Source organism: Aotus nancymaae, unplaced genomic scaffold (genome assembly GCF_030222135.1).
Source record: "Aotus nancymaae isolate 86718 unplaced genomic scaffold, 86718_ANA_hifiasm-v0.15.2.pri h1tg000007l, whole genome shotgun sequence".
In the NCBI taxonomy this organism is placed as follows: Eukaryota; Metazoa; Chordata; class Mammalia; order Primates; family Aotidae; genus Aotus; species Aotus nancymaae.
In genome coordinates this window covers 42420004-42433653 of record NW_026988418.1, presented here as the reverse complement: position 1 = coordinate 42433653, position 13650 = coordinate 42420004, and positions in this window count along the sequence as shown.

Below are 13650 nucleotides of genomic sequence, written 5' to 3'. Positions count from 1 at the left end.
CCAGTTCTTGACATTCTCTGAGGCTTCTGGATTACATTTGGAGTATAAAAATATAAAATTTAATAGTTGTGGTTTGCAGTTAGTATGTGGTGTGCTGCTGTTGCCATTAAAAGGAAAGAAAAATACCATACATACCCTCACAATGCCCTGTCCAATGAGATACTTTAAGAACTACATGAAACAAAAACTCATGAATTATTCATTTTAAATTTGGTCATTTCAATAGAAGCAGGGCAGTGTCTAGCTACAGCACAAATCCAGAAGAATCACAAAGAGCAACACAGAAAAAAATCATATTTCTCTAAGTGAAAAGAAAACGTACCCTGAATTGAATGAAACTCATCAAAAACTATGATTAAAGGCTGGAAATGCTAATTTCATATTAAATAAAATTATAAATATATTGTAATGATAAAGCAAAACTATTAGTCAATTCACTTTTACTACCAGTAAATGTTTTGCAAAACCACTAAGAAAATTCAAAATTTTTATTGTTTTGATTTTTTATTTCTCTTTTAGATTAAAAAATGAAATTAATAAAAGTGTAAATTTAAAACTATATACTCAACACTCGATTATATATATTAGTGAGAGTCAAAGCATCAAATTAACAGATAATTCCCAAACATTTGTGCTTGTTATTGGAATGTAGTCATACATACAAATTACACTGTATAATTGTGTAAACACTCAGGCTTTGTCGGTATGATAATAAATCAACTGGTTAAACAGTGAACAGTTTAGTTAGCTAATGCTTGCTTTTTTACATGATTCCAGGCATATGATTTTTTTTTTGTCTATAAAGGTAACCATTTTATTGCTTAATTAATTTAAACCAGTAAATATTTTCACCTATTCTAGACAAAGTCTCATCCATATGAGATGCTGTATATTCCTATATGCAGCTGCTCTGTTACTAGCTTCTGAAGACATCAGAATCAGTCTTATATGGTTGTATAGCACAATGAAGGGGAAAAGTCTAGAAATATGTGTGGAACAAATCTTTTCTCACTGAAGCAGATACGTGTTCATATCTTCATAGACAAATCTGAAATAGGCAAAACCATTAACTGGGGTTGTAAAAATTTTGGTGGTGGTGGGTTGTTATAATAATTTTGCTTTAATTCAAGAGCTGTAAGATGGAACATCCTTAGGAGGTAACATGGATAAGAGGAGCATGAAGTTTTGGGAATTTGGATATCTGGACTTCCTTCCGTCTAAAGATAGCCTTTCATGCTACAGGACAAATCACTTAACTTCTCCAGATCTTGGACTCTTCATCCTTAAAGAGTCCTAAGTAAATCTATTATCTCAAATAAATTGACTCATTCCTGGCAGACAGTGTTTATACTTTCAGATAACATCAGCTCTGTCTGGTTTTATTGCCCTAGCCAGCCTCAACTATGCCACAAATAGCAGTTCCAACCATATGGGAGCTAGGAAATAAACCTGCTTTTCATACATGACTTAAATCAGAGTATTTTTTTAACTTCTATGTGCATAAGCATCACTAGAGGCTTTCCTTAAAGATGTCAACTTCCATGCCCCAATTCAGTGACTCTGATTCAGTAGACATGTGGCAACAGCCCTGCTTGTTAATAACCATCCAAAAAGATTATGATGCCAGTGATTTTCAGGCTATGTTTTGAGACAACTTTCTCACACCTAATACAAACTGCACAGTGAGCATCATCTGCATAATGAGTCATTAAAGTTTTTCCTTGGATTATGGCTGTAATTCTAATTGAGTTACTCATGTAACCCTAATTGTTTAGCAGGTGGTTCAGTCTTGTTTCTCTAGAAGGGAAAATTAAAAGTAGAATTCTTGTACAAGGGTTCTCATGAGAAACCAGTATGTGAGGGGGAAAGGCCAAGAAACCAAGGAAGGTGCAATTGCAGGTGGCAGAGAGCTCTCTAGTGTAAATTACATTGCGGTTTGTCCCATGTCAAGGTCAGGCAGTTGGACCTTTAAAACAAGGCATTAGTCCATCATTGGCTACTGCATGTCCTGTGGAAACCTAAACTCCCAGGCACTTTCCTCTCTGGGACAAGTGGCTTCAGCACCACAAGGATGCTGAGGATGACTATAGATTCTAACCCCTAGAAGAGAAGCATGCAGAACTGGGAGTGAAATTTCCAGGAGTATCAAATCAGGTAGGAATCCAGCAGTTTCCACTTCAGCTGAATACTTAATATTTGGTTATGTCCTTGTTAACTTCACTTAAATACGAAAGATTTCCAAGCTGCTTTTCGGTTGGTCTGAGAACCTTGAAAATAGAAATTGAATAGCCAATTCACTTGGACGTTTTTCTGTATATTCTTCTGCTTTTTCGTTCCTACTTCTACCCTGGTTGTGCTATCTCTGAACTGCATCACAGTGGATCATCCATTTGTTGCCACAAAACATACAAAGCTCAGAATCTAACGGTTCCTGTCTTTGGTGAACCTTCTTGGATGCTGAGCTCCCATCCTCTGGCCGCTGACTGCTAAGCACACTACATCTTGCTGAACATCCCATTTGACATTTTTGTCTCAATCATTCTTAGACTACCCTGGGACAACTGCCTGTTCAAATAAATCCAGTCAATTCAATTCAAATTAGCGAAAATAGACTGAAGTCCATGGACTAGCTAAAAATTAAGTTTAAGAAAAAGAATTTTTGTAACTACATAATGATTTAAAGATGTAAGTAACATTTCAACAACAATGAAGTTAAAATAACACAAAATTCCATATTTAATTACAATAACTTAATCCAATGTGTATGATAGTCTATTCTTTAAGTCCTATATGAGTATAAAATGCTAGTTAGAGCTATATAATAAAGATCATGAAAAATGATTGTATATTTAAAAAATTAAAGTTAGAAATTATCTCATTTCTTTTAATGTCATATCAGGGCTGTTGAAGTCCATACCCATCTAGATGTAGCTGTAAAAATTTTTTTTCAGTGGAAATGTGTGTACAGACAATTTACCATTTTTCATGTCAGTTTTGTCTGCCATGTGAAGTGGTGAAGATGTTGCTAAGTCAAAGTGCTAGAAACAGACTTCTCACAGTGGTACTGCACTTCAAGTCATTAGGAAAGAATAGTGCTAACTCTGATATATTGACCTAAAATAGATATCTAAAGGAATATTAGAACTGAAGTATTGATTTTTTTCTACATGTTGACAAATGTATATAGTTGCCTATTTATATGATGTTTATCTTCTTGTATAAAATGCTTATCAGTCTGACAGACAAAAGGCAAATCCTTGAAAGCTGTGATTTGTATGAGCATGTATGTGTTTGTGTGTAGCTGAAAAATTCCTCAATATTCAAGAATACATGGAACCAGGCAATTAGTTCCAGCTTCTCTAGACACAAAATGACTTGGCTAATTATCACAGCTGTACATAACAGGGATCTTTACCAGTTATTTAAAAAATCTTTTTACTAAAATTACTAATTTTAATATTTTCTTTCCACAATTTTAACTATATATTAGGTCACAGTCAACTCGTTGTTCATGTAACACTCAACAGATACTGCCACTTAATAAACTAACTTTTTAGCAACTCCAAGCATTTTTTATAAGTATAAGAGTTGGACAAAAGGGAGAGTTTAAAATTGACAAAAGAAGCATCTGGATTCTAAAACAATACAGGTTGAAAACTCCAAGTTTTTGTGAATGGAATCCAATATAGGTACAGAATCTTCCCACAAAAGCAAAAGATATGGAGGGAGTTGTTGCAGGGATGCTGTTGATTTTGGAAAAGCAGACTATCTAGCAAGAAGAACCTTATTTGTAAAAGAAAAGAGTGGTGGTATTTACTGACTACAGAGTATTTTGGTTTCATTCAAGAGTGTTTGGTAACTACCGTTGTGCTTAGAATTCTATCATCTGCTAGACTATTACAAATAGGCCAATAGCATTCTTTCATACATTGTCATGTGGCATGCCTGTGTCCGCCACATCCAAGTTAATTGCCTGAGATGTTTCACCATACGCACAATTCAAGGTAAACCACAAGGATTGCATTTTTGTAATGCTAATTAAATTTATTTTTTCAGTGCTCAAAGGTAGTCGTAATAGTCATAAGCTTTCCCTATTTTGTATTATACCAATCTCTTGTGCCAAATAGCCCTGATATTTTAATGTTAGAAATTCTAATGAATGATTTATAACAACACATAGAGATTATGCTGCTGATAAATACTGAACTAGTTTACCAGACAGTGGAGAATACAAAAGGACAAGACAATTTAAGGGATGAAGTATCTATCTACATAGCGATCCACATAGCTATACACACATACAAAGGAAAAATGATTAAATTCTCTTAAATCATAAAGGCATGTAAGAGCAGGTATGTTTTGTGACTGTCATTAGTGCTGGTCAATTGGTTATCTATAAATTAGAAAAACATTCAAAACTACCATTAATCTAACATTGTTTTATAAAGAGTCCTTCATTCATTTGAGTTTACTAAGGTTGTTCTTTAAAAAACTAATATCTTAGGACTAAAAGTATTCAAGAAAAATGTCTTTGAAAACCTAAGTTTTACTTTATTTCAGAAAGTAGATTTTATTTTGTGTTCATATACTTCTATTTATATTAATAATACTATGGAAGTCTAAAACAACAATGAAAATTTGAGTCACTTAGAAATTGATATCCCTCCCAATTGAATAATCAATGGTGTTACAAAAATTAACTCATCTCTAATACTCATTTAAATCTAGACTTACAAGAACCATTTAGGTATGGCTGTGATGAGAACACACACACAGAAAAGGAGGCAGAAGCCGCTTTCCTTCTCAGATAACTTCATGGAAAGAATAAATCTTCAATCCATTATACAAAGAAATAGTCAATTAAATAAATCTTTTCATAGCTGAAAACTGTTCTCTTGATTTCAATTTTCTCATTAATTCAAAAATTCATAAATGAGAAATAGAATTTAAATATAAATCAAAATGTATGCTTCAAAGGAATTTCAAATGGTAAAAACGATCTGTAGAATTGATTTTTGTACATTTATTTGGTATCCTCAAACTTTACTGAATTCATTTTATCAAATCTAGGAGTATTTTGGAGAAGTCTTCAAGGTTTTCTAGGTATAGGATAATATCATCAGCAAACAGAAGAGATTGTTTAATTTCATATTTTCCTATTTGAATGCCTTTCATTTCTTCCCCTTGCCTGATTTCCCTGCCTAGGATTTCTGGTATTCTGTTGAATAGAAGTGACAACACTGGGGATTTTTGTCTTGTTCCAGTTCTTAGGAGAATGTTCCCAATTTTCCCCATTCAGTGTGATGGTGGCTGTGGGTTCACCATATATGGCTTTTATTATTTTGACGTACATCATTCTATGCCGAGTTTGTTGATCAGTAACATTTCTATATACCAATTAACTCTCAAGTCGAGGACCAAATCAATATGTCAATCCCATTTATCATAGTTACAAATAAATCCCAGGAATGTATTTAACCAAAGAGGTGAAAGATATCTACAAGGAAAACTAGACAACGGTGACGAAAAAGATTATAGATGGCACAAACAAATAAAAACATCCCATGCTTATCCATCAGGACAAACAATATTGTCAAAATTACCATGCCACCCAAAACAATCTATATATTCAATTCAGTTCCTATCAAAATACCAACTACATTTTTCACAGAATTAGTAAAAACAATACTAAAGTTCATATGGAAGCAAAAAACAGCCTTAGAAACTAAAAGATATTCTAAATAAAAAGAACAAAGCTAGAGGCATCACATTACCCGACTTTAAATTATACTAAAAGGCTAGAGTAACCAAGACAGCATGTCACTAGTATAAAAACATACACACGGGACAATGAAATGGAATAGAGAACTGAGAAATAAAGTCACATACCTACAGCGATTTGATCTTTAACATAGTTGGCAAAACCATACACTAGGGAAAGGACATCCTATTCAATAAATGGTGCTGACACAATTGGATTGTCTCATGCAGAAGAATGAAACTGGACTCCTACATCTCATGATATGCAAAAATTAACTCAATGTGTTCTCAATGAAGAGGTTGAAATTTTTGAAGAAAAAATTAACTCACAATGGATTAAAGACTTAAATGTAAGACCTGAAATGTAAGACCTATAAAAATAATGGAAGAAAACCTAGTAAAAACTCATCTGGACATTTTTCTAGGCAAATAATTCATGACTAAGACCTCAAAAGTAAATGCAACAAAAACAAAAAGAGGCAAATCAGATTTAATTAAACTAAAAAGCTTCTGCACAGCAAAATAAATAATACATCAAGTGAACAGACAACCTGCAGAATGGGAGAAGTTAGTGTGAACTATTCATCTGACAAAAGATTAATATGAAGAATCTACTCAAAGAACTCAACAATAAACAAATCAAAATAATCCCTCTAAAAAGTGAGAAAGGACATGAACAGACATTTTTCAGATGAAGACATACAAGTGGCTAGCAGGCATATGAAAAAATGCTCAACATATGTTTTATCTGATAAATGAAAATTAAAATACCACCTTACACCACTTAGAATGGCTATTGCTAGAAAGTCAAAAGCTAACAGATGGTGGTGAGGATATAGAGAAAAGGTAACGCTTACACAGTGTTGGTGGGGATGTGAATTAGTAGTACTCTATGGGAAACATGAAAGATAGTTCTCAAAGAACTAAAAATAGAACTGCCATTTAATCCAGCAGCCCTGCTACTGGGTATCTACCCTACAGAAAATAAATAATATAAAAAAGATATCTGCACTGATATGTTAATAGCGGCACTATTCACAGTAGCAAAGATATGGAATCAACCTAAGTGTTCAGCAGCAGATGACTGGATAAAGGAATGTGTGTGTATATATTTATACAAACACATTTTGTTTATATACATATTATATATATGTATACACATGACATCATTATGTATTATATACATACATTTATACACATACATTTTCTTTATATGCATAATATATATATACACTACACCATAGTGTATGATATATGTACACATCACATACAGTGGAATAGTATTCAACTAAAATCATGTGTTTTGCAGCAACATGGATGGAACTGAACTGCAAGCCATTATCTTAAGTGAAATAACTCAGAAACAGAAAGTCAAATACTGCATGTTCTCACAAGCGGGAGTTAAATGATGTGTAAGCTTGGACACAAAGTGTAGAATCATAGAGACTGAAGACTTATTAGGATGCAAGGATGGGAGGGGGCTGAGAAATGAGAAATTACCTAATGGACACAATGTACACTGGCTGATGGCTCCTCTAAAAGCCCAGACTTCACCACTAAGCAATATATTCATGTAACAAAACTGCCCTTGTACTCCCTAAAGGTATACAAATATTTTAAAATAACTTTAAAAAACAAAAATCTTGGAAATGTGAAGTTCTTCCTTATCTTTTAAGAATTTGTGTACTTTCCATAGGAATATATTTTACATGTTATTTACAATGTATATGCCCTTTAATGTCTAAAGTGACTAAGTAAATAATTACAGTAGACATTAGGCAGGAAAAAATGATAGTAACATAATAATGATAAAAGATGTCATAGTCTTGAAAATTAAAAAAATATGAATTTAATTTTTGTTTTGCCTTATCTCATTAGGTATACTTATTCATGTTTCAATGTTCTGAGAATTATAGCTATTAGAATAGAAAATGCATTTTACAATATAGCTAACAAATTTGATGTATATTATATAGTTAATGCATATATAGTCATACCATTTACTAGATAACAGCAGCTGAGTGATAATTAATTTTGCCAAAAATTCATCACAAATGATTTTTGGAAAGAAGCACAACTTATTGATCCAATATACATTCAAAAATAAAAAAGAAAATATAGCATACTTATTATAAGTAGCAGATGTACACACATACATATATATATTAAAGTAACATGATTTTAACTTATAATCTGTTCAATAATTCAGAAGTGTCATGTAGTTCCCCCTAAAATGTTTTTATTATATAATTTAGTCCATTCTGAAACTATAAAAATACAATGTTTAGATAATAGTCACAGAATACTGAAATTCTCTGCTATGTATGTATAGTGGATTCAAGGTAACTATAAATTTCTTATCACTTCTTCAATTGAGAAATGAAGTCTGTTGTTTCTCCCTTCAATCTATAATAACTTTTTAATTTGCTTTCATCAAGAGAATGAAGCAAAAAAAAATTACATTTTATAACTTTGAGCTCGAGTCTGAAGAGATCTACAGATTCTGCATTGGCACTATGGACACACTTTCTCCTAGAAACCAGCTGCCATGCTATGAGAAGGCCTCACTCCATCAAAGAATATGTGGAACTGTCACACTCTCACTGCTAGACCCAGCTGAGCTACCCACAGAGTGCCAGCACCAACTACTAGTCACAAGAATAAGTCTTTGATATCCCAGTCCAGTCGAGCCTCCCGATGACCGTAGTGGCAGATTAAACCACATGGAACGTAATAACCACCCAGCTGACTCAAGTCAAACCACAGAAAAATGAGAGATAAAATGGTTATTTTGTTTTGTCAAGAGTTAATGGTTGTTACATGGCAATAGATGATTAAAGCAATCTTGAAAGTTTATAGACAAAATGGAGTGTGTTTACAGAAGTCAAAGCTTTTACATCATCCTTATCCTATATTATTTTATTTTCAGCCAGCAAACTCAACCCTGTTTAAATTTTGCATTAGTTTTGAGTATGGTTGGCAGCCTGTCATAATCTCATACATATTAGCATGGGATCTGAGATTAGTGTTAATGCTCTCAGCTTGGTGTCAAATATGGCGTGTGTCCTTAACTTTCCTCTATGCCCCATTGCTTTAGTCAGATCTTTGTAATAGTCTCTGGATCAGCTTCTGATGAGCACTGTAATATTCTATTTAAATTTCTGAGTCCAAATACAACTTCTCAGCTCTCTTCTGAGTCCAGAAATGTGGTTGGGGCCTGAACAACCTGTCTAACACTTTTCAGGCCTTGGTCCTGTGAACTTACATTATTTCCTACATTTGTTTTGATTAAATGATGGTCTAGTCTAAACGGAATCGGTGCATGACAAAAAAAGAAAGTGAAATAAAACCTCTGAGAATCGCTGTGATTCAGAAGAATATGAACAAAGAGATCCCTGTAAGGTAAAATAAGAAAATTGTGAGACAGTAGTGGTATTGAGGTCAAGGGGTGATCCACAGGACCAAATCTTCAGAAAGGTTAAAGATGATAAGGAATAAAAACCAAAAATTGGACCCATTAATGAGAAAAGAATAGTAAGGAAGTCAAGAAAGCAAGAATAAACCAATATTTCAAGACAATTAGCAGAGAAAAGAAAACGTTATAAAAATAATATCCGAAGTGCATGGTTTATAAGGTACATAAGAGTTTCTCAGAAGAGATCAGTTATAAATGATGCAAAAATGTATCTGAGTGTGGAATAACAAATTTTAGGTTACTGATTTACAACATTAAGTATTTCATTTAAGGAATATGCTATTACAAATTCCTAAAAGATATTGGCATTGCCAGAACAGAGAACACATGGACTATTTAGAAGCCACATCTGGGTAGTTTTCATTTATTTTCATTTGAAGTTATAGCCAAATTCATCTTAAACATTTGTTATATAATTTTATATGATTTGAACATGTTTCGGGTACAAACAAGGGAAATATATAATTAAAACTTGGTTATGGTTTCACTTGAAAGTTTATTTCTAAACAAAAATAACCTCAGAAACTAATTTATCATGCCAATACCATACACAATTGTTAGTGATCCTAAAATGTAATGTTCAAGCCTCTCATTCTACCTGAGTAGTGTTAGGATGCAGAATAAATAGAATATTTTATTTATCTTGACACATGATACTATTCATTCATCAAGAATTGCTTTGCATTCACTGCAGGATCACAAAGTTCAGAGTTTGCAAGCAATAGAGCAATGCCACAGTATTCATTTAGTTTTTTTCTTTTTTCTTGGAAGAAAGAACTACAGATTCCCCATGTTTATGAAGATGGGAAAACTGAGCAATACAAAGCAATTTACCCTCAAAAATAGTTTGCGAACATCTTTGTGGATTACCTACAGTCTCTAATTAAAAGTGCTTCTTCTGCAGATTAACTTCTGCTAACAGTATTTCAGCTAAGTTCAATGTGAGTAGCAGTTTCATTCCATGTAATAAATGTTTAAATGCAAAACCCTCTATTTTTACAGTCAGGTACTTCCTGGTAAATGGTGACTAGAAATTTCAGCAAGTGTTTCAAGAGGTCAAGTCCAAGAAAGAGTGGGTCAAGGCTTTGACTATCAGTTTTGTTTAAATGTAATTGGAAAACTTAGAAACTACCTGAAAGGAATTCAGGCATTTTTTGTTTGTGATTCAAAACAAACTTTAAAAGACTTCTTTAACTAAACACACTTAATTAAAGCTAAAGAAGAAAGCTAACCACTTAACAGCAGGGGTACCATGGATACAAATGCTTCATTAATTGGATAAAAGAGAAGAAGAAAAACCTTTCCAAAAATATTACTATGTGTTTCTGAACACATTTTATTAAGCGTATTTTTTAATCAATGCTCAGCATAGACTAGGATGTGAACTCCCATAGTCGTGGCTTCAAAATACTTTTAGATAACACATCAAATTAAGAAGTGGATGGAAATGAGAATGTATTTTGTTATAAAGATAGAGCAAACGGACATTATCTGCTCATGTGTGTAGCATTATAGTGCTCTACAAAGCAAAGACTATTCATTCTTTCAATCAATGATTCTTTCCCATCTTATCTATGATGTCTGTGGCCCTATGTTAAGTGCCAATTATAGAGGGGCCAACTATAAAGGCACACGGGCAGTTCCAATTTAATGAGACAAGCACCATAACCCAAGTGGGTACAAACAGTGCCGGTGAGACCAAGGTGACTCAATTAACCCACACTTGAGAGGACAAAGAACACTCTTCTAAGGAAGCTACTTCCATGCTTACGCCTAAGAATGAAGAGGAATTAAACTGCCAAAGTAGGAGGAAAGGCATGTTATATTCAGAAAGAATGGCGTATACATAGGCCAGAATGCAGGGACAACCTGGGGACTTCAGATTGCAAGTGAGTTCATGAGACTGGAAAACACAGAGTAAGGGGTGGGGAGTGAAGGTGGGAGCAGAGCCTGACGGCAAAGACAAGAGTCAGTTAATGACAGGTCTCATAAGCTATGTTAATGAGAGTTAGTTTACTTGAAAAGTAAAAATGTATGGAATCCAAGTCAACAACTGTAGGTTTTTAGACAGTGGATTTTATTTTTTAAATATCCCTACACATGTTTATAAACTATGTGAGAAACACAACTAAGTGTACAAAATTCACGTTTTACATCTACCCAAAGAAGGAATGGACTGGAAGTATTAGCAAGGATATCCTCATACAAGGTGATTTAACAACATACAAGGTGACAAAACAACTATTTCATGCAATAGTTGTTTTGAGAGTGATATTATCTGTTATCCTGGACACAGTCCTGTTATTTATTGCCAATAAGAAAATTGTAAAAGGCTAAGCATGAGTAATAATGAAGCCAAATACTCCAGAACAAGAATTTACAAGGAAGATTGAAATCCGATTTTGTCTAAAGAATACAATCTCACTGTAGATGTTCTAGAAGTCATGAGGCACATCATGGCAGAGACAACTCTTTTATAGGAAAGGGAGCAGAATAGTCTGTACCATGCCCATACAAAAAAAAAACAAGGTTTTTGTAGTGGTGATAATGGTGACATCATCTAAATTATATGCATTGTTGGCAAAGCACAACTTTGCCTACTTAGCAAAATAATAATAATAGTAAACAAATGGTGCAAATCTTTATTCACCTATTCTTGAAGAAAGAAATAGTCAGAAAATGAGAGAAGCTTTCTTTTTGACTCACTCACACACCAAGATGTTTAAGGAAAAATTCTAATTTACGCAATAATGGGGGGAAATATCGCAATAGCATCTGGTGCATTAACTTGATAAAATGAAAGCAGTCAGTATACTGATAATATTAAAGGCAGGGGATGAAATAATAATAAGCTAATGATAACAGAATGAATTCTCTAAGGCATAAAAGGTTTAACTTCTGGTGCACTAATCACTAATGGAAGCAATGATAATTTCCCCCTCTAACAAGATATACCATAAATATCACCTGATAAGCCTCAAACTATTTTAAGTTTAAGAGCTGGATTTTTTTCCCAAAGATATTCAGCCACGTAATGCTATGTATCTTTTAAAATCAGCTATTGCACATGTGCCATGGAAGATATTATGAGATTTGTAGAAAAAGCAGTTATGCTTTGGAGATAAGGATCCTGCTTTCAAACGGAGCAGACTTTCTTCAATGTTCTTCAGTTTATTCTGTTTTAAAAAGTTGTAAATATTATTCTCTTATGGACTAGACTGATACTGACTTTATATATTTTATAACCATTACTTATGGCATAATCCAAATCTTAGAGATGTATTACAATCTTTTCCACTTTTCAGTGCTAGTTATTTTTATTGAAATTGAGCATAATCTTTGAATGGCTTCTTTCTATAGATGTTCCTATTATGGTGTAAGGCTTGAAGGCATTCCCTTTTGGGTTTTGCTACTTATAGCTCTCTCTTTTTTAATCTTTTTATTCACTGCATCATGATCATGCGAAGACAAGGGAAATAACAGTTTTTTGTTGTGACACCAAGACAAACTACTTTCAGTTTAAATATACTCCTGGCTAGAAAAATGCAATAAACCATGGTATCTATGGAAATACACTAAACAGTTCTTGAAGTTAAATTGAGGAATTATACACGGACACAAGCAGAGAGCCTTTGTGTGAGTGATTGCATTTTTTTCCTTTGAGAACAATAAGAGTATTTCAAAAATTATCTAGACCAACTTTGTGATGCTGGGAAACACAGTTAATTTCAGTAAATCTATTAAGCCTGGAGAAAAAGAGAATCAATAAAAAATGCAAATTTTTTACATATGAAGCTTGTCCTGATAATATATTTTGGTAAGCAAAGTTCTCTGGCTTTCAAATATTTATAAAAAGTATCTAAAGCCCAAAATGTGACTATAAAGGATAACAATTAACTGTTGATTTTAATTATCTTATGCATCCAAAATTATTCTCACGTTCATAATATTAGAGCATCTCTTATCTGTTTCTTATACAAATTATGCATCATTTGATCATTATACATATCTACCATTATAACCAGCACTTGCTGTGATGTTAATAAGATAAATAAATTAAACAGTGACTTCTCTTTTCTTTACAATATTTGAAATGAATGATATACTATTTATAGCAGAAAATCAAGGTGTCATTGAACATAGTGAAAAAATGGTTGCTAAGACAAATATTTTGAAAAATATACCTATTTGTTGCTAAGAAAAAGTATCCTGATTGACAAAAGCCAAGTTACCAAAATCTTAACTTCTATAAATGGATGTTTAAAAATGAAAGAACTAGGAAAAAAAACCCTGATAATCATAATATGAAGAAAAATAAAATAAAAAGAAAAGGAAGGAAGGAAGGAAGGAAGGAAGGGAGAGAGGGAGGGAGGGAGAAGAGAGTGAAAATTAGAGAGAGAAAGAAAAGAAAAAGA